General features: G+C 44.5%; 1 protein-coding gene across 4 annotated transcripts in view; it reads right to left on the bottom strand.

The window, feature by feature from the left end:
• Positions 1-22338, bottom strand: part of LOC143214709 (uncharacterized) — a 144789-nt gene that overhangs the window by 41958 nt on the left and 80493 nt on the right. For 2 of the 4 annotated variants that reach the window (XM_076436065.1, XM_076436066.1), the window contains exon 3: positions 1477-22338. This exon is cut by the window's right edge and continues 65031 nt beyond it. The exons of the other annotated variants lie outside the window; for them this stretch is intronic. The gene's annotated coding sequence lies outside the window, so the exon portion shown is untranslated. Of the gene's footprint in view, positions 1-1476 lie in introns of those variants that run through there. 4 annotated transcript variants of the gene reach the window in all.

Genomic DNA, 22338 nt, shown 5'->3' with positions numbered 1-22338 from the left:
TACGAGACATTGCGTTTTGTTCACAAGAACATAAATATTGTGACAAAAATAATCGCACAATATGTATTTATTATTTATATTAGATTCTTTCGATTATTTTATGGAGGGTTTTTTTTTAACCTTTTCGGTCATTTCCAAAATCTTTCAGTTAAGATATTTTAAGAGCTCGGGGCCCCTTGGTATCCGCCCCCCCCCCCGCGGCCGCTTAGTCCGCGTACCGTTAGATCCGTCTCTGCATTACGCTACTTTGTCCTCAAGATATTTAATATATCTTTGAAAACAACAAAGATATTTGAGAGGTGATAGCGTTAGGTGACCCACCCTGTATATCGATGGATCTAAAGTAGAGTTCGGATCGCCTAGATCCGAATTGAGGTAATTTTCAATGGAGAATCTGGATCGCTCCAAAAAGAATTCGGTGCATTCAAGTAGTATATGCTGGATGCTGTTGGTAAAAAATAATTTGCTAATCAGCCGTATAAGACTTCCTAAAAATGGGTTATTCCGAATTCCTGTTTCGACCACGCTGGACGTAATTCGACACTCGTGCTGGCGCGCGCACAGCGAGTAAACAAGCAATCCGGTTGGCGCGTACGATGCAAAGATAAAGCCCCGTCGTTTCAATCGGCCGAAAATCCGGCGATAGCGACGCGCAACGGCCCGGCCAATTGCATTAATTCCGGCAACAAGAAGGCTGCTAACGATTACTGCGGGACTCGGTTTCCATTGGCCCGGCCGTTTTATCTGCTGTCGAGCTTGATTGGTTTCTCGATCGCGGGGACCGTGAACAAGAAATATATCTGGCGCAAACGGCCGTGTAATCGTCAGCCGCGAGCAAATTCGATGTAATTATGGAACCCGACCGATCGGCCCCGGGAATAGTCATCGCAGCGATCATCCTCTCGCATAATTTCTTCGGAAATGCTGCGTAGAGTCATGAGTAATAATTAGACAGCGGATTTCATGCATTTATGACAAAAATGACTAGATGAGACTATAAACGGTAAAAACATTCGAAGAATTTAAAAATATTGTTATATTAGTCGCGAAAAGTGCGATGGCGCCTTACTATTCGCAATGCGAGAGAACTCTACCTTAAAATAAATTTATAAAACGTTATAAACGGCTTAATTTCGTTGCAAAACGATTGAAAACATTGTTTATGGATTCAACGTTTTGTTAAGTACACGAATTAATAACTTTTAATCCTTCTGACGTTTGCCGTGCATCATGGAATTATCCTTCAGTTTTGTGGTCCGATATTAGTTATTTTGTTACAAATGATTGAAAATGCAATGTCTATACTTCATACTACGTGATCTATATACAGCTATGATCAAACGATGATTTTTCTTATGTGCAAATACTGTTTGTAAAACAGAATTGATTTTTCTGTTTTTCATAATGTTTTATATTTATGTTATTCTCTATTAATATGATTATAATATTCTATTAATAGGATTTTCAATAATTGTGCTGTACCAGAAGAAAGCATAGAAATTTTCTTTTACATTGCAATCTTAAACGAAACTACTAAATGATGTTATTGAGGGCGGCTTGTTAGTTCAAAATGAAAATTGCTGTTGCCATTGAAGGTTCCATTAAAAAGTGTTTTGCCTTGTACCATAGATTTTTCAAAATTATGCAATAATCACCGGTCGGTAATGTGTTAAAATACAATTGGCATTACTTTAATCTCCCTTCATTTCGTAATATGCTCATTTTTGAATTTTGTAAATAACATTCTTATATCGTTTTTCATCAACTTTTTCCCAAACCTTAGGTCGGGTCTAAAAGGGTTAAGAAAGAAAATAAATTTCTATGTCACTCCAGTTAGTTGCAATTTTGGGTAAAACATTTTTATCTTGCGTAAAGAACCGCTGTCTAGTAATCGTGTTCTTATGAAGCAAACTTCAGGTAGCAAACTTCTTCGTCGACTTTAAAATTTCGTGCTCGAGGATACAAATCACTTTCAAAGACAGAAGAGCATTTCTAAACCACGAGAGAAAAGTTGGAATTAAGGAAACGGGCTTTCGAGGATGGAAGTGATTTTGGTTTCTCTTCCTCGGGTGATTCGATTGATCCCGACCGAGCGGAAATCGTTTGAGACGAGTGCGCGGCCGCTCCTCGTATTTACAAGGACAGCAATCGATTCCGGCTCGTGACTCGTTCGCAAACGAGCCTTAAACAATCCGAACGGTTCTTGGAGTCGGAAGGACCCAGTGTGGCCGTCGGAGAACGCTATTTGGTGAATCGAGAAAGGCTCGATGTTTGCGCCAGCGTCGTTCGAGCAAACAGGAAGAAGAAACTCGGTCAAACTCTTTCGTCGAGGAGACCTGGTTTCTCGACTCGATCTCGCTTCGCGACTCCTCGCGTATTAAAATCGAATAACGCGAAAACGTTTCACGGGCACGTCGAGATGTGGACGACTTTCCGGACGAGTCGACGTTTCCTTCCTGCGGGATAATAGTTTCGGCTCCTGGCCTCGAAAAACGAGGACAAAGAAGGGAAACGCCAGGGGAAAAATGGAGCCGGAAACCGTGGAGCGGTCGGAGAACGGAAGGGAGACAATGGGAAGCGATCAAAAGCGTCCCTGGGAAGCTAAACGAAAATTACGAGGCCACCCGTGGCTCCTTACTGTCCGGAAGCTTCTTCCTGCTTACCTTCCCTTATGGCGCGTGAAAATGGACTCCGCAAGCTTCAAGGACAACGGGAAACCGTACCCGCGGGATCGACTTTGATAAAGGATCACGCTCGGCTGAACGGCACGCCGACGACGGCCGCGTTAAAACGATAGAACGTCTTCGACGCGGTCAGGCCAACTTTAACTATAGCATAAATCAAAGATACCCAAGAGTCCATATCTCCTGTATCATCAGCAGTACTTTTAATACTATGTATGTGTATACTCGAAAAGAAATTCTTAACCCGGCGTTGGTAAGGTGGGAAAATGTATTGTAAGTGGTAAGGTGGGGTCTCACAGACCCACCGAAATAATATATTGTATTATAGAAATAAATAGCTTTTTCATAATTATAAGATTAGGTATTGCTTAAGAGGCTTGCAATTTAACAGAGTAAAAACGCAGATCCACGAAATTAATTTTTTATTATTCAAAAATACTTAACTAATGAAACATCTTTACAATGTTACAATCAATCTAAAATCTCTGGGGTCTGTGAGACACCACCTAACTAATGCCGGGTTAAATGTTAATCTTGAATGTAAATTAATCTGTGGCCATTCAAGAGCATAAAAAGCAACAATAGTTTTGTTATTTGTCCACAAAATTATTGAAGAAGTTTTAAAAAGAAATTGACAATGAGTACCTGGGTACCTGTTTATTCACATAAAGGTTAATGTCTCCTCTACAGTGGGAGTAAAAAGTATTCGTAGGCCCTTTAAAATAGAATAACTTTTTTATAATTGTAGTATTTTATAAGTATCCAAATATGGTATAGTCGCCTATTATGGCACTACCTTATATCTTGTAAAGGAGACGTCACACTCCAGTGAGAAAATCCTCAAATAATAGTTTACCATGTTTACTCAACAGTGTGCAGTGCAATCGCACCATTCTATAGATTTTAGTATCGATCCTCCGCCAGTTGTGTCTCCACGTGTTGAATATTTTTGTGATTAGATTTTCGATTGTATCTTTTTCGAGGAAGGTAAGTGATTTTGAAATATTTGAACATATCTGTAGTTTCAGTTGATCTATATTAATGTTTGTGAACTGTTGGTTTGGGCTGAAATTCATTTTCTCTTTGTCAGTAGCTATTATTGTCAGTCCACGTGGAGTTCCCAATATGGCACTACCAAGGGTTTCCCATTATGGGTATATATATATTGACATTCTTGGTGTGGATGCCGAATATGGCACTATGTGTCATATTAGGGACTCAAGGTGTACCATATTAAAAACCCCTATTGCTGGAACCTGCTAATGACACACCACAAAGAAAATATTTTTCCCAAGCTGTATTAATTTTTGAACAAACTTGACTCCAGTATCTTATAGGGAGGAAATGCATCTACAACTGGTCATTTTTGTGCGAAAGAGAGCATTCTAAAATAATCAAAAAATGACATTAACAAAAAGTGGTTCATATTTGGGCACTTTACCCTACCAATCGATTTCGTCAACCGATTTTTCAGTGTGTGTATAACTAACATAGATCTCTACAAAACATATATATTTTAAATTTTCATTAAGGGCCCAAATAAAAAAGTTTTAAAAGAAAATAATACTTTTTCGAAAATCTTTTTTGCATATCATTTCGTAAATCAATGCTCCTAATTGAATATACAAAATCAGGTCGTTTGGTACAATTACATAAATGTTATTCTGTTTTAAAGGGCGTACGAGTACTTTTTACACCCACTGTATGTGTCCACTTATACGAAATGATTGATATCGGATTACAGATTCTCCGAAGCTAAGCACAGTGCGCTTGATGCAATTTTTCAGGTGTGTCCCTGTTCTCCGATTCTCCACCCAGTACAATGCCAGCCGTTCTAAAGGTAGGAAGACCTGAAGAATTTCACAACGGTGGATGTGGACACGGAATCAGCGTTGGCAGCAATGTCGATTAACCGCAGCTTTTGATGCGTTTAGCGGGAGAATCTGCTCGCGCAAAATTCTGTTCCGAGTCTATAAATTACGTCTGCGGCTGCGATGAATATAACGAGGCAGAGGGAGAGTACGTGGTCTCGTAGCCACGGAGGCGTGTCTGCGCGGGAGCAGCGGGACTGTTTACCGTGTTCGATAATTTCGTTGGTGAACTTTCGCATTCCAGATGCGTTTCGACGGACGCCTGGCTCGTTCGATTCCGGAACTCCAGTCCCGCGTTAGTCTCCTGGAAATATGGAGACAGGCCGGCTCTGTTTACCGGTAAATGAAACTTTCCCGGCCGCTTCTGCCGGTAAAACTTTCCTTCCGAGAGTTCACGTTTTAGAGAGAACGCTGCTGTACAAGCTGCGCGAGCTCACGCCCAGAGACGGACGAGTTGTTTTCTCGGCGAATCCTTTCGCTGAATCTCACCTCCGGCTATCCTCGAACGATATCTCTCTATCTCGTCCCTCCATTCTTCGCGTTTTCCATTATTCCCGCGAGCGCGCGTCTCGATTCGAAGGGATTCCTCCACAAAAGGTCATTCGAAATGGCGATACACTCTTGGACAGAGCAACAGTATCACGCTGTCGCATAGTGGAACAAATGTCCGATCTAGCTGGAAGAAAGTCCTACTCATCAGAAACAACTATTTATGCTATCTTATATGGGGTCGACGACAACGGGAGACTTCAAGCTTTCGTTTTCTGTTGATTTTGATCGCAACAAAAAATTTGTAAGTTGCATACGTTTAAGAAACAGTTTTAGAAAACACGAATAAAATTAATATACAATCAAGAAATAAAGAGTAATAGAAAGTAATACAGTACATAATGTGACGCAATGTAAATAAAAAATAAAGATTGACATTTCGATGACATTGGGTTAGTACTGTCCAGTGAAAGAGTGTGAACTAGCGGAACGGGAACGGTCCCCACTTTTCATAGGCGTACGAACAGATATTGCTACTTTGCATTTCTACTATGATAAGTTGTAAATAACTAACAACGCGCGCGCGATTTTATTTAATACTTATTTGCTCATTATACTTGAGCCAAAAGAACTCGAATATACCCTATCGATGGGTCATTCGATAGGGCATCAATAAAAAATGTACTGAGTAAAATTTCAACCCAGTATCTCTATCGGGAGGGTAGCTATGGGGTAAAACAGAAAAATCAGCTTTGGCCTATTTTTCCCAGTTAATGATGTTTCGAAATTCTGAAAAAAATCTGACACATGTCAAGGACCCAGATACATATTCTGCAATTGGTTTCAGATTCTTAAATTGAAAATCCTGCTTGTAAAAAATCAAAACCTCAGAAAAATCGAAAAAATGCAGATTTCACATGGAAGTTCTACAGTGACAACATTTATATTTTTACAGTACCGATATATTGTTATAGTTATTGTTCATGAATTTTTTTCAGATTTTATGGTTTGGTGCGCCGTAGTTATAAGAAATAAAAACCGATTTTTTCCAAGTCTTTTTCGCGAGGAACCTTACAATTTTTACGTTTCATTTATTCTGTAAGTCTATTAGGCATTGATATACCTTGCACATTTCACAGAAGTAATTAAAAAATTGACTTGACAGTTAGATTACGCAGACTACGCCAATGGATTGCCGTTGACCGTATCGCTCGCTCTGTCTCGTTTGTTTGTATACATCTGACTCGCTCTCCGCGTCACGCGCCCGATTAGTGTGCGTGTCCGTCTCCGCCAATAGCGCGTTAGAGCCAAGAATGCGTGTGAGAATAGGCGTCTACATTCTAGTCTGACCACTCAGGTGTTCTTTGCGTCCCTCTAGCCCCGTTCCCGTCCCGCTAGTTTACACTCTTTCACTGGACAGTACTTCTATACGTAGGATAATAAAAAGGATCGATTGGTTTAACAAAAAAATTCGGTTGCATTAAAGAATAAAGTGCAATTGTACCTGGCGAGAGCATCGGTGCATCCAGAAAAATACGGTCATACGAAGTTAAGACGTATTATGACGTACGAATTTTTCCCCTATCATTTTTTCCTATTTTTACTGAAAAATATCCATTTCCGAACATGACTTTTTCCCAGCTGGATCGGACATTTGTCCCACTGTGTGTCGTCCGAGGTGTTCGTTCCGCGTGCTACTCTCCGACGGCGAGAAGTATTCGCTGCATTATGTATGACCAGGCAGTAAAAGTTGATCGCTCGACGAAATTTCGGAAGCTTTCGCGAAGGATGAAGGATAAGGGAGAAAATGAGAGGAGAAGGGACAAGGGGACTGGGTTAAACGGCGACAGGCCGGATTATCTGACGGTTATTTATAGCGACGCTTCGCCGTCGTTCCGGTGACCCGTAAAGAGTCGCCGGAAGAGAGACCCGGAAGAATTTATACGAGTTTCTTCGAACCGCTTTTCGTCGCTGTCCGAGGATCTCGCCGGGGAATTAGACCGGCGAAAAACGGAGCCGTTGGACGACTCCTCCGCTGCCGCGAAACGTTCTCCTAGCCGGACAGCAAACTTCGGACCGGCGAAACCGGATAAAGTATTTTCGAAAGAATTTGTCAGCGCGGCGACTCGAGACAAGAACGCGAGAAGTCGCCATCGCGCGTCGGCTCCGGAGAGAATCAACTTCTCTCGCTAGCGGAAACTTTCCCTCCCGCAGCGTCGCGTTCCCTTCCTTTGCCTCGCCTCGCCTTGCGTCGTTTGATACCAAATTCCTATCGATGTATCAAAAGAGAATCGCCGAGCAGTTCGACGCTTCTCTTTCTCCTGTAGATCTGCTGTAGATCGACCCAGTCTGAAACTGTGTCCACGGTTGTTTGCACCGCTCCACGAGGCCGTAAAGGTTTTCTGTTCACGTTGCTGTACGCTTCGGTGTCGCGAGACGAACAAATCAACAAGTAAGATTTAATTGTGACACAAAGCCACGTGTATTTGTTACGCATACACGTGGAAAAATTCTTGCTCCCTCGTTGCATTTCAATACCAAATCGGGCGGAAACTTTCGCGTTGATCTAATAGTAAATGGAGGCTAAAGGTACGGAATATTTGAAAATCGAGGCACGCGATAGTTCCGAGCAGTACATGTTGGATCCAACCAAAAATAGGGTGGAATCCTGAAAAATCGGGACGTCTGGTCAGGCTAAACCGGTCGGACAAATGGAGGACGAAGGATTAGCCGAATTTTGATTTGGTCCGCGTCGAGCGAACCGGGCTCTCGTTTCGTCGAAATCGGGATTAGCCGACGTGAAAGATTTTCTCCTTGAGAGCATCGGGCGGATCGGCTCTCCTTCGTAAGAAGTTTCTGCCCGGTCGACGGACCGCGTTCGGACCAGAGCAGAGCGTACGGACGAAGTGGAGGAAAACGAATAATAAATTCTCAACGGAGCCCCGTTCCCGGGCCGGCCGAAGGTCGGGCTAAGTCCTCGATATCGCGGATAGATAGATAACGTAATCCCGGGGTTATAATTTGGCTCCATTACCCGAGGAACACACTCGGCATAAGTAACCAGGCCGAGAGAGATCGTGGAAACGAGCCGGCCGAAAAGGGAACGCCGCGCCGCGGCGCCGGAAAACAAGAAAATGGAGGAGCTCCATTTCAGACGGAGCCTTTTTATCCTTTCGCCTGGCATCCGGATCAAGGATTACAGGGATTTCGCCTTGATCCGGGCCAGAAAGCGCCCGTGCTTTCGTCGGGATCGATTCGATGTCTTTGCTCTTTCCTCGGCAGCTTCGTATTTTTTAATTAATCCTTGGAAATTACGAGTTGCGCCTCCAAGATTGCACGCGATTTTTTTGTGCGTCGGAGAGAGAGAGAGAGAGAGGAAGCGAGAGGCGAGCGAGCTTGCTTCCAAGGCGTCGTTTTCGCGGCTGACTCCATTTTCGCCGGGAAACTTGTTTAATGAAAAGTTTCGCGAACCGTACCGAGCGCGGGCGTCGCTCGCTCGAAAAACGCCCCCTTCACGGCTTTCTAATTAATCGTTCAACCGCAGGTTTCCCGTAATTCAACGATCCGTCGCGTCCCGTCGCTCGTCCCCCTCTAATTATGGAAATTTAAGTATCGCCGCGCCGCAAACGTACGCGAACCGATTAAACAAAGCCGAGAGAGAATTACTCTTACGGAAGACATCGTATGAATCGACCTCGTTGCGCCCCAGTCCTCGCCGGAGATTTTCAACCCGAAAATATTCAAATTTATTCCTCGCGCTCCGATTCTCGTCGATATCGTGAGGAATCGCGAACAATCTCCCGCTGGAATTATTTACGGAGAAAGAGTGTGTGCGAACGCGGATCGAGGACATCGAACACCGGTTGTTCTCGCGACCCACGCTCCTTCTTCTCTCTTTTCTTCGGAGGTGTCTCGTCCCGGGACACAATGCCGCTCTCTCGTGCCTTTGGACCGACCGTGCGCCACAATCCGCACAATCCTTGTCCGTGACACAATGGCCATTCACTCGCGCACCGGCTCGCCACCGAGAAAACCATCAGCGTCCGAGACACGTCGTTCGGTTATCGAGACCAGTCCGATGGGACTTGCTGTCGATTAGCCTGAGCCCACCGTGGTCCCCTCGAACTCCATTCGATTGGCTCGACCCACGATCTCATAGATAAGTCAACCGTGGTCTCGTTATCCTAAAGATTGGTAGGTCGGTCACAGAAAATTTTTATTTTGCATAAAGACCCGCAGTCTATTTAACACATCACTCAATAAGTCTCCGGTCTGACACATATATGGCAACATTGTTGACAGACCCACGTGATTTCCGGGTACATAGTACTAACCTTCAAACAGTACGTGTCAAAATTTCATGGCATTCTGACCGTTAGTTTAGAGGTTACAGTCGTTTTAGTGACACCAGTTTTGTAATTTTCAAGACAATGGATAGAAAGGAATTTCGTGTGTTGATTAAACACTGCTTTTTGATGGGGAAAAATACTGTTGAAGTCAAAACAGTGGCTTGATAAGCATTATGGGGACTATTATTGACTGGTATGCTGAATTTAAACGCGGTCGTACAAGCACCGATGATGCTGAACGCTCTGGTCGCCCAAAATCGGCAGTTGTTCCGGAAAACATAAAAAATGTCCACAAAATAGTTTTAAAAGACCGTAAAATGAAGTTGCGCGAGATAGCTGACACCTTGAAGATATCAGAGGGCAGTGTCTTTACAATTTTACATGAAAAGGGCATGCGCAAGTTGCTTTCGAAGTGGGTGCCGCGTATGCTCACACCGGACCAGAAACAACAACGCGTCGACGATTCAGAGCGCGATGAAAACAATGGATAAATTGGATGAATTACGCTTTGAATTACTCTCCAGATTTGGCCCCCAGCGACTACTCGCTTTTTGCAGACATGAAAAAGATGCTCCAGGGAAAGAAATTTGGCTCAAATAAACAAGTGATTACTGAAACTGAGGCTTATTTTGAGAGTAAAGACAAATCGTCTTACATAAAGGGCATCGAAAAGTTAGAGGAGCGTTGGAATGAATGCATCACTCTTGAAGGAGAGTATGTTGATGAATAAAGTGGAATTTCTAAAAGAAAATTTGTTTTTCTTAGTTAGACCGGAGACTTTTTGAGTGATGTGTTATGATGTTGATTGCTATTTATGATTATGTAAAATTGGCAGTCAACGAGTTAATTGAGGATAACCTTAGCTTGTGGAACGCAGCTAACGTAGCCCCCTGCTATCGACATGAGCAGCCAGGGCCAGCGTACGGCGCGTGTCCGTCCGTCTTTGTTCGTGGGAAGATCCGTCGTTGGTTTGCGGAGGGAAACCAGATTTTGACCAAGTAATTCGTACGAAATTCGCGGCCGCAGTGCGCGAGGGTTAGAAAGAGGTTGGGCTGTGACGCTTTCAGCGGGCCGGCTCGGCCTGGTCCACGTGGAACGGATGAATGGAAAGCAATTACGCGGGTACTTTTCTCGAGCACTTACGGTTCTTAGGTCCGCGCGCTCGGAGAAACTGCTTTGAGCTCGCGAGTACGATTACCCCCGCACCCGACCCACGTATTCGCCCGTGAATACACTCCTTTGATCTGTGTTACACGTCGCACGCGAGTTTCGCATATTTCCTACGTCGCTCGGCCGAGACTGTTCCCCGGAGGATTTAGCCGAGAGAGACACGCCGCGCTTCTCCGTTACCAAAGAGACAAACAGGAGAAAGATACCTATCCGCCCTGCTGCCGTGCCGGTTCGAGGTCCTCGCACTCGTTAAACTTTAATCCCCCCGCGCTCGCTCTCGAGGACCAACCATTCGACCGAGGAAGCAAACTTCGAGAGTTTTATCGTATCATCCCGCCGACTAATACCCGCATCATAACAAAGAGCCGAGGATAATCCGGGAACGGCCCTGGAACGGCGGCACGCACCAGCTCCGGCCCCGACTTCTAACGCGTCATTTGCAATTCTCGCAGCACCCAGCTGAACCCTCCGCGAGTACGGTTTATCGCGAGATCGCGGGACTCCGGCCATTCTCAAGGCACCCGCGATACTCGCTCTAACCGTTTCCATCTTTATCTATTTCCCAGCTACTGCTCGTCGCCCCTGGAAGACACAGCGACTCGCTTAATTGACCAAGTACCCTTCACGTCAACTTTTTCAAACTTGCGCCAAACGACTTCGGTCTTCCCGAGGAGCTGGATGGACCTGGAGATAGATAGCACGCTAGTGTGAGAAATATACCAGAGAGAAGGATACGATCCTAATTTAACTTTCGATTTAGAAATGTATTGCTAAATGCATGAACTTTGGACGAGCACTCTCAGCATCATAAATCGCAACAGTTCAATTTTTATGTCATCCATTCCATCTCGTGGAATTGTTGAGGCTGCTAGGTCGACACTCAAGGTGCTAATCGTGGTCTTTCACCCTCCGCACTCGGTGCTGAAATATTGCCATGTTATGTATATAATTTTCTTCATTTTATTGATATACAGGGTGTCTCGGTTGAAGGAGGCCACCTAAATATCTCCTTCATTTTTAATGGCACAAAAGATATTTATGGCATAATTTAAATGGTATCGAAGGAGGAATATCATAGAAGATCAATTTTGTTTGTCCGGTTATTTTTTCATAGTCCTTCAAGGTCATCGTTATTCTTTTATCGGGAAAACTTATTCTTTTTTATTCCATCTTTTATAGCGGCTGAAAAATACATTTGAATATGCTTAAGCCATTAACAAGATGGAGTAAAGAAAGATAAGTTTTCCCGATAAAGAATAACGATGACCTTGAAGAAACTATGAAAAAATAACCGGACAAAAAAATTGTTCTTCTATGATATTCCTCCTTCGATGCCATTTAAATTATGCCAAAAATATCTTTTCGTGCCGTTATCATCCTCTTGGCCGGATCATATTACTCTGCATATCGTCCTGGATCGGGGAACAACAATCCATTGTTCATCGATTCCTTTGTCCATTTCTTTTACGTAGTGCTTTCCTAGTCTCCTCTGAACTATTTTCACATTCTTCAGCGATGAATAGACTCCAGCGGATACTTCTTTTAATTGTCACTAGCATAATATTTTGAATTATTTCATTTGATTAATACAATAGATTTCGCTGTATTTTTAATTCGCACAGTTAAGGTATAAATTCAAGATGAGTTATAAGTTTCAAATAAATCACATGGGATAGCGATTCCATGTGAGTCAACTGCGATATATATCTTACGAGTGTTTCCTTAGTTCTATCGCACGCAATGTGGTATAATATACGACATTTTAACATTAATTATCAATTGTAATATTTGATATTTTATTTTTCGTACAACATTATTAGAGCAAGTATAGAAAGAAATTCAGAAAATGGATGTCATGAATTATACATGATTGATTTTATCAATTATTATTAACGGCTGAACCACTGGACGTGACACTAGTGAACTTGTATGCCACGGAAGGTCCACGATAGGACACTCGGTGTACCTTGGAGAGTTGACTCGTCGCGTTTCCGGGTTCTTGCGGCGAGCCTGGGTCGAGTATCGGCTATCGGGACAAAGGGGCTCGCCGATACACCAAATTTTCCGCGTCTCGGTTATCGAGTCTGCAATTAAACTTCCATGTGATCTTGATTCTCCGGGACAGACAGTTGCGAGCTAGCCAGCGATCGAGTCGAGTCGATCTCGTTGGTCAAAGACGGATCTCCGGGTCTCCGACTTCCAGTTTGGACTCGAACTCTGAACGCGAACGAGGAACTCCGGCTTCGATACAAAGGCGACCAAACTCTCGCGACAATTTCTCCGTGAAATCCCGGAGGGGGTGGGCCGGATGGCGAAATCCCTTTTACGAGCGACGCGGCGCGCGCGCGAGCCTGAGACCCGGGAGGAAAAAATTCCTTGCACTTTGCGCACGCTGTGCACTTTACGTGTTCCCGGGGAATTCCGAAAGTTCCGATATCCTTCGATCCGACGCGACGCTGCGTCCTTTTGTCGTTGGCTTTTACACGGCCGAGCAGAGACGGAAGGACAGTCGAAGCGATTACATAAGAGGCACCGGTGTCTAGAACGCGAGCATTCGTCCTTCCGTCGCGCGTCGGGGAGAATGCGAAATGTCCGGGGGAAATCGATTTCGACGCCGGGGGGGATACGCGAAATTAAAAATACGAGGAGCCACTGGGAAACGACTTTGCTCTACGGAAGAAGCACATCGCGCTTTGTATTTTCTATTCACGTGTCTTTGCGCTCTATCGCGCGCGCTTCTGATGAATTTCAAGCTTTTCTAACCAGATACACTTTTCCAGACATTTCGAAAGCAATTGCAAAGCTGCAGGTGGACAAATGAAGAGGAGCTTGTACGCTCGAACGATCAATTGTATTAAATTGGCAACTATAAATTCGCTTTTTGTTTCGTAATTCTTTTATTGAATTATTACCACGCTTATGTTAGCTTGCCGAGTTGTTGTTGTTGTTGTTGTTACGGCAAGAATCATTTGCACGAAAATCAAGAAATGAACAACAGTTTAAAACATCATACCCAACTAATGCATTAACGCAAACTCTGTCGAACAGTGTGTAACTAATAATTCTTTACTGCGATTTATTATTTAAGAGAGAGAGTTTGTACACTTTTAATATACAATAAATATCTATTTAATATACTATTAATATACTATACTATACTATACTAATAATATACTAATACACAAAAATATACCAACATCATGTACTATTTATTGAAACCCCTACCCTACTATTAAGTTGGCGAAATTTCCGAAAAATGTAAAGATTGTGGTTGAGTTATCTTTGAATTGTACTACTGATTTGGAGTTGCGAAAATAGTGAAAATTCTGGAGATTCTAAAATTTTCGGCCATCTGACTTTTCGTTGAGTTGTACTACTGACTTTCGTGCCATTTACTTATAAGTTCAATTTTCAAGGTTTTCGAAAATTTTCGGACGTCTGACTTGTCGTGTTGCACTACTGAATTTCGTGCCACCCCCTTCGATATCATATTCTCCTAATACAAAAGTCAATTTTTGGGGGAATTATTCGAAAACCACGAAATTCAATAGTGCAACTCAACGACAAGTCAGACGGTCGAAAAACGTTGATAATTGTCGAAAATTGTCGGAAAATCAACGATAATCCAGGCGTCACAAAAATGTTCAAGGTAAGGATGGGGAAGGTGAGTAAAGAAAAATAACTTTGTTACTACAAAATAGTACAATACATTAAAAATAAAAAAAAAGATGTTTACAATTGAAACAAACAAACTAAAAACATAGTAGGATTTAATAAACAATCTACCATGTTCAATATATTTTTTATTGTATATTAACAACGCTTCAACGTATTGGTGTTGTCGATTTGTATAATAAATAATTATATCCGTGTAGCACGTTCCTCTTCTCGTCGTCTTATATTGCAAAATACGTAGTTTTACAGGAAGAACGATGTTGTCACATCCTTTATTTTACAGTGCGACAAACGAGTTGTGATAAAAGCGAAAGTGATTATCATCGTTGAGAGAAATTAAAGCTTTCCCAGCAGTGAAAAATGCATGAAATTAATAGAAGGAACAGATAATGTTTAAGAGTACAGTGCAAAAATGGCGAGCACACCTACGAACGACGTGTTCGCGGCGCTTCGAGGTGGAAGTTTGAAGAATCGAAGCAAGGAAGTGGCTCTATCGACTTCGAAAGTCTAAACTCCGGGGAATCTTCACTGATTGTGTTTAGTATAGAACTTTACCGGGGAACCGGTAACTTTCTTTTCGCGCTGGGAGAAATCGGATTTTTCATTTTTTCCGCAGCTCGACAGAGTATTTAGAACAGCGGCGGGCACAATACGGGGCGCGGTATCGCGAATTTAACAGGAAATTCCGCACGTCGTATAGCTGTCTGTTTGTCGGGCATGCCCGGTATCCGGTTCACCCGCGACCCGACCCCAGGACGTTAAGCACGGTCTGCCGTTATCCCGGTGCCGTTATCAGCTACAACCCAGTGAAAGAATCGCGACCGGGAAGCGGTGTTTCCCGGCTTAACGGCGCGGTGGTCCTCGTTTAGATCCCGGTGAATCATATCCATCCGTTTATGCCCGTTCCTCGCTTAGCCCGACCTATCCGCCTATCCACCTCCCGTTTTCTGTATTTACGAACGTCGGCGTGCTGGCTACCTAACGTATGCGAGACGAATCGAAATAAAACCGTAAGAAAAGTGAAGCTGTTAAGGAATAGAAGGATCGAGGAAGGAAGTGGAAATAATGGCGCTGGAATAAATAGCTTGGTATTTAAGCAAGAGAAAAGTCCAATGTCCACTTCATTAAAAATCTAAGTCTATCTTAAATGAATGTAATTAACCCGACACCACTTGGCACTAAACGTAACTTAATTGTATAAAGAGAGGCGAGAAAGGAGACTTTTTGGTCTTTGTTGGTCAGAAGCACGTCTCATTCGCTCAAGCAAAGTTAACGTTCGAACAGCAAAGAAAAGAGAGGACAGTGGGGAAAGAGGTGACGAGGAGCATCTATTGTACCTAGTCATTATTATGATTTTGGCGACCCTGTCCCCCCTCTCATCCCTTTCCCATACTAACTCAATTTCGCAGGGAATTACTGAAATTGTCAATGATTTGTTTGGGACACGGAACTATCTTTCATATTTTTGCAACACCTCTGCGCTAACTCTTGGGCTTATCAGCGGCACACATCATCGAACAGAGAGGCAAACATTCGTTGCATTCGAGCACCTCGCACACTCGGCACACATCAGATCGCATTTGACTTTCAAATAGACAATATCCCAGACACGCGAGCCACGTGAAACACGCCGAACAGGTTGCTATATTACGAAATGATTTGTGTTACTAAACAAGCGTCAAGTATACATCATCTTACTCCAACTAGGCAATATCGGGTTTTGAACGAGCGCGAGCGTTTGGCTATTCAAGGAACAAAGCACCACGAACTGGCGTCGCCCCGACTCGCTGAAGAGGAACGCCGGTTTATTTCGATCCGGGTTCATTTTCCCTATCGAGGGATCGGTTTGTTCCTTTCCCGTGCCTCTTCTAACCCCTACTCGGCCTCTCGCTCCTTTATCCGAAACGCCACCCGCTCGATCCCTAATAGCAAGGCTAATAATCGAGAGGAGACGAAGCAGGAGGAGCTGTGGGAGGATGGCCTGGCGGCAACGGGCTCCTTAAGGAGCAGACGAAATTACCGATAAAGGGGATAGAGTATAGAGCGGTAAGCCGTGAGAGCCTTGGAAATGATCGGGAGAAGGGCCAAAGGGCTGTAAGTGGTCTAAACTCCGTAACCACCTCTATTAGCACTCAGGGCTACCGTTCCCAAGGCGCCCAGAAACCGGGAACCAGGAACCGGCGAGCGTTCCGACGCCTCACGTCAACCACCGGGAGGGCGTCGCGTCATCGGTCCGTTTCCTTCGTCCGGTTTCCGGTTTCTCGGCTGCGTGTACCTTCTACGCGCGATCGACCCTGTCCAACAAAGTATCCACGGATGTTCCTAACTCAAGAGACGAAAACAGGCTTCGCAAATTGGTAACGTGGAAATACGCTCCATCTATCTATTATACAGTGATCGAAATTTCTATAAAGTCATTGTGTTTTGTGCCCGTGCGAAATCAATACGGGCCGGTTCATGTACTTCTTTAAGGCCTGGTTTACGTTGTATTTTTGTCCAGAAGAATTTAAAAGTTGTTGCACACGTCTTGTTGTTACTGGGGGCTCCAATTCAGCTCGAAATTGTGCTGCGTTTTTCCTTTCCTTAGCTGCAGACCTCATTAATATTGAATGTAGTCTCTTTGACTATTTTTTATTACTACCTTTAAGATGATTTTTTCCGTAATTCTCACGTAAATTGATATAATTATTAATCACCGTATATGACCGATTAGTTTTCTTAGCAATTGTGCGATTAGAGCAGCCCATATCTTTATAAGCATCGATTGATGCTTTTTCTTCACTTGTTAGTACTTATACTCTCGACATTCTCATACACGTGAATCAAATGATCACAAACAGGATTTCTGTGAGTTCTAAAACTAATACTTTTAGAATAGTCGCTGTCTTCCGTAGTTCTCTGCTCAGAATACAGAGAAACACTAAGTGACTTTATAGAAACTTCGCACTTGTGTTCTGCACCACACAGAAAAAAATTTTAAAAAACGTAAATAGTAAACATAGCGGTCTAGAGTACGCAGTCCCTCTATCCGAGTCTCTACAAGGCACAAGACCAGATACGATAAATCAACAAAAATGGTGATATTTTTAAAATATCTATGAAAAAGAAGATGACTTTATAGTTTTGACCACTGTATCTATCTTCTATCTATCTGTAAATGTTTGTTTGTTCATAATCTAAGATCTCCGAAACGGCTGAACGTAGAAATCTGGGGTTTGAGCCATTAGACGCGGCGTTTCTTCGGGAAGGTTTTAGGACAATCCGCATTCGAAAAAGTTCATTCGTTCAATAGTTGCGACGTCATTAGTGACCAGAAACGACTTTTTCGCCCTCTTTTGGGCACGTTTCTGCTTATAACTTTTGACTGGTAGCATCAATATTCAACTCGAGGTACTCATTGGATTCAGCTCGCCGAGTTCTTTCAAATGGAGACTGATCCGATTCTGTAGGTTGCATAGTTTAGTAGTTATAACACAAAAAGTGTGCGTTTTTCTTAAACTTTTTGATTTAGCGACTTTTTAAACAGCTGTAGCTTTTCAACGGTAGGTTTTAGGAAAAATCCGGGACTACCTTGGCGATTGGAAATTTAATTCTCTATAACTTTCATATTTGACCCTTTTCTTTGACAATTGATCTTCGAAAATTAAAGTTTTACCTTTTTCGCGCGTTGCAGAGCGTGGAGTATGGAGTGATTGTAGAGTGTCTGCTGGGAGAGAGAAGATTGATAGATGAGAGTGATTGCGTAATAGAACAGAGCACATGTTCATAAATTGAGAGAGTAATAAAAGTGTGAATGGAGATGTGATATGGAATAAACTTTAAATGTCGTTTCTTTGTTTACAGGTAGGATTGTGCATAGTGTACATAATTATTGTAATATAGTAATGGGTAATGAATAAAGGAATAAACTTTGTTTCCAGGGAAACAATTTCTAGTTTACCTTGAAAATCCTGAGCAATAGATAACTGTCTTGTATGTATTTTTCGATTAGTTACACGATGCAATAAAAAAATTTAGTTATTCAGAAACATCGATGAGCTTGATAACTCCGAAAAAAATTACTTTCGGACAAAGATATTCTTGCCAGATATTTGGTCCATTGACACCATGCACATTACGTAAAAAATATGTTTTGCATCACGATAACCTGAAGAGATATTTAGGTGGCCCTACTTAACCCCTTAACCCACAACTACGGACATAGCCCGTAGTACGATGATCGGGCCAAAAGTGAATATCACGGGCATTTCGGCCAAAATGTTTGGAAAGTAAATCGTAGGTTAAGGGGTTAAACGGACCACCCTGTATAGAACAATCGTGAAAGCATTCGATAGGAATCAGCTCGGCAGGTCTATAAATATCGGACGAATTCCGCCACGTTACGGGGACGAGAAGAGCAAACAGGGAACAGAGCGCGTTTCCATCAGATCGATTTCTCTCTGCGGGCCCGGTGGGGTACGCGATACAAGGAAACAGGCCGGTAATTGACCGGTCCTGCTCGGATAAAGGCGAGCATTCGGCGGCCGAGTAAATTTGACGCGGGACGGAAGCCATCGCGATGGAAATTGTCCTCGCCGAAGAGGTCGGGACCGGGCAATGTACTTTCTCGGGCCGAGGACCAACGAACAGAAGCCATTAGAGGCTGCGGAGGATGCAGCTGCGCTAATGCGTCGTGAATTAGTGCATCGACGATACCGTAAGTCTCGGGCGTTGCTCGGTGCCCGAGGCCGCGTCCGGTGATTCATTCCGATTAAAATCTAATTACGAAACGCCGACGCACACGGCTCGCCGCTATTTGTCAGCTATTTGTCTGCCGCGTTTATTGTCTCCTTCGCCGATCCTCTTCCTCGACCCTAAGCGACCACCGAACTCGCATAACCGAGCCTTCGAATCACGGGAGAAGAAGCGAGCGGAACGAACCGAAGGATGGAGAAGTTTTTTCCCCCTCGGCAAACCTTTCCGTCGCCGCTTATTGGTTTCATAAATTCGATGATACGCCGAGCATCTGGCGGCGACAGGTTCTGCGTGCGCGGCTTAATGGCATCTTAAACTTTAAGAGAATTTTCCGCGGGCTTCTGCGAAGCGGGAGCCGAACGGAACGGCGGCCGCGGAGCGGCGTCAACCGTATCTGAAGCAGACAAGCGAATAGTCAACTGATATACGAGCAAACCGCCTAGCCTCGCGGACCAGCTCTGCGAGCGGTCGAATCACGCATTTATTTTCACACCACGGGAACGCGGAATCTCCTCGAACCTCTGAATGGAGCTCGCTGTGCGCCGCGCCGCGGGAAAAGCGAAGGGAGCGGCTGAAGATATATATCCGGCAGATATAGACTGGATCCCGTTAAATCTAGTGGAATTAAACGTTGAAGGGCACTCGAGAGGGGGAGAACGGAGGCGACGAACGTTCACGACGAGACTCGACCGCCGCGATTTATTTCGCCGCAGAGAACTTTGCACCTCGCGGCTACCAACGGTCTAGCCGAGCGTTTCAACGGCCTCGCTGGACCATCGATTAACGTTTGTCTCTCCAACGGTACGAACTGATCCAACTATGTACCAACATTCCGTACCCCGGAAGTAATATTTAACTTCATTACTGCTCGAACGAATTGTTATACATCACACGCCGTTGCAGGTTAAGCAAGTCTGCCGGGACGAAAAGAAATTCTGTTTACGGACGGACGCGGCACAGTTAGTTGAATTATTCGACGATAAATTCAGTGGCGCGGCTTGCGTCGAACGACACACGAGCCGCGTCCGACCGCCTCCGAATTAACCAACCGTAAACAATCTAGCTCTCCGCTCCCGCTAGCTCGAAGTGCGTGTGCTTCAATGCTGGGACTACCGAGAAGCAAAATACAGTAATTCTTCTATCGAAGTCCCAACACCCGTGTTTTGAACGGACTTCGATAGAATAGGGTGGCAAAATTTTTATGACTGCGTCTACCGCCGAGACTTCAAACGACGAGCCGAACATAGGGAAGGACAGAATGAAATAGGATCGCGTGGCCGAAGCGTGTTTAAAGGCCCGTGCGTCATCACAATGAAACACCAGGACCTCAGCTTCTTTATTTTTTATGAGATCATTATGGAACTTTCATCAACATATTCGTGGCATTTCTCTGATTAAAATGATACCAAACACGATATAATTTGGCCAATATTTAGTGGTTTAATTCGACGATGAAAGTTTCGAACGCAACGAAGAAGAGCGTATAAGAAAGAAAGGGACGCGGACAGTCGACGTCGCCGGCACAGTTCAAAGGCACGCGTTGTCGCTGGTCTTCGTTGCCTTCGAAACTTTTTACCGTCGATTAAACCACTAAATAACGTTGAAATTATATCGTGTTTGGTATCATTTTTAATCAGAGAAACGCCAGGAATAAGCTAGTAACAGTCCCATAAACCGATCATTAAAACTAAGAAGTTTGAGAACTCGATTCACTCGAGTCAATGTGTGGTGTTCACACCGATATACCCGAGCCGAGATCAATCATCGCCGCTCTACGGCGCGGCGCAGCGTTGGCCGGCAGTGGAGTGAGTACGCAGTGGACTTCGATAGAACAGGCGACCCAGGACTTCGATGGAAGAATTACTGTAACGAGTTTCAGATGTCTGGTATGTATTGTTATTATCAAGCCTTGCGTGGTTACCCGAAATTTCCCACGAGGCCCGATAACGATATCGTTCTTCATTCGTGAACGAACAAATCAGGCTCGTCTGTGCCTCGAATAGAAGAATCGATTTGATCAAAATAGACAAGATTTTGCTATTCGTCGACGAGAGTTTCCAACACATTTTTCAAACTCTGGTGTACTATATGTAAATGATAACTATATAATCACAGAGCTCATGGTCGGATCGGGTTCGGCCGGTCTCACCGAATCCGCACCAGCAGGAAAGTTTGCGCTACAGTGTGCTCGGGGAATCTACAAGTCCGGGTTTCGCGCGGCGCTGCGTCTGCATTCGTTACGCGATGCGCGTTTAATTACCGGGGGAGCTTTGACACAATGAGCCTGATTAGGGTTCCACGGGTCGCGTTGGTTGTCGGTTGTCGCGCGTTTCGCGTTTTAGACGAATCGCGCGCCGCGCCGGCTAAATCTGGAGCCGCGCGCGTACGTGCGGCCGCAACTCGAACGAGACCGGAGCCAGCCCCCGGGGCAAACTCGATTTACGCGTCTCCGGCAAGTTCGCGGAATATACCGCCTCGCATGCAAACAGACCGACGTCGGCGTCGGCGCACCCTTGCGAACTCTCGATCCCATCCAAACCCGGGCAACTCGTGGAAACAGTGTACTCGCACGGTCTCGCGGACGGAGAATCTCCTCCTCAACCCTCATCTAGACCCTCCTCGTCCCTTCTCGTCCCTCCTCGTCCTTTCACGTCCCTTCGCCCCAACGGAAAAGCGCGAAAGCTCGCGCTACCGATTCCATTAACCCCGGCGAACCGATCGATCCTCCGTAGGCGGAACAACTTGTTCACCGTGTCGCGACACGAGAACGGTTTTAAACGAATGCGCGCGGCCTCGTTTGTCGCGCGACGACCTACAGAATCCAATTTGTCGCGCTCGCGACACGCCGGCATCCCGAATCCGGGCCGGACCGCGTCGTTGCGTTGCTATTATCGCGGTGTCGTTTACATTAAACGCAACAGCATGTCCCCACGCGTTGAAGATCGTCCCTCCCGAGGAGGCTCACTAATAGTCTGTAAAACTGTATGATCCACGGCCAGACGCCCAAACAACTCCCCTTGGGATTGCTATCCCGGCGAAGATTTTCAAGCTTCCCTTTCTCGTGGAACAATCATTTAGAAAGCCGCTAATAGGTCTCCTTTGGCCGAAGCAAACTCGTTAACGGTATAAAATGGAAAGGCTTTGCTCTATAACCACGAGAAGAATTAGAGCAAAGAATACCGAGACTTCTTAGAGGATCTCGGTTGCCAGTTGATTGCGTCGTCGATAAGCAGTATTAACTCTTTCTACTCGGAGACTTTTCCTCGATCATCTGCCAGAAACTCGATCGCATTTCCTTTCCGCGGAACGTAACCACGTACTATTCGCGAGTCCATTAGGTGTGTTGGTCTCGGTCCGAGTTTCTTT

This window comes from Lasioglossum baleicum, chromosome 1 (genome assembly GCF_051020765.1).
Source record: "Lasioglossum baleicum chromosome 1, iyLasBale1, whole genome shotgun sequence".
Classification (NCBI taxonomy): domain Eukaryota; kingdom Metazoa; phylum Arthropoda; class Insecta; order Hymenoptera; family Halictidae; genus Lasioglossum; species Lasioglossum baleicum.
This window is presented reverse-complemented; position numbering and strand designations above follow the sequence as displayed.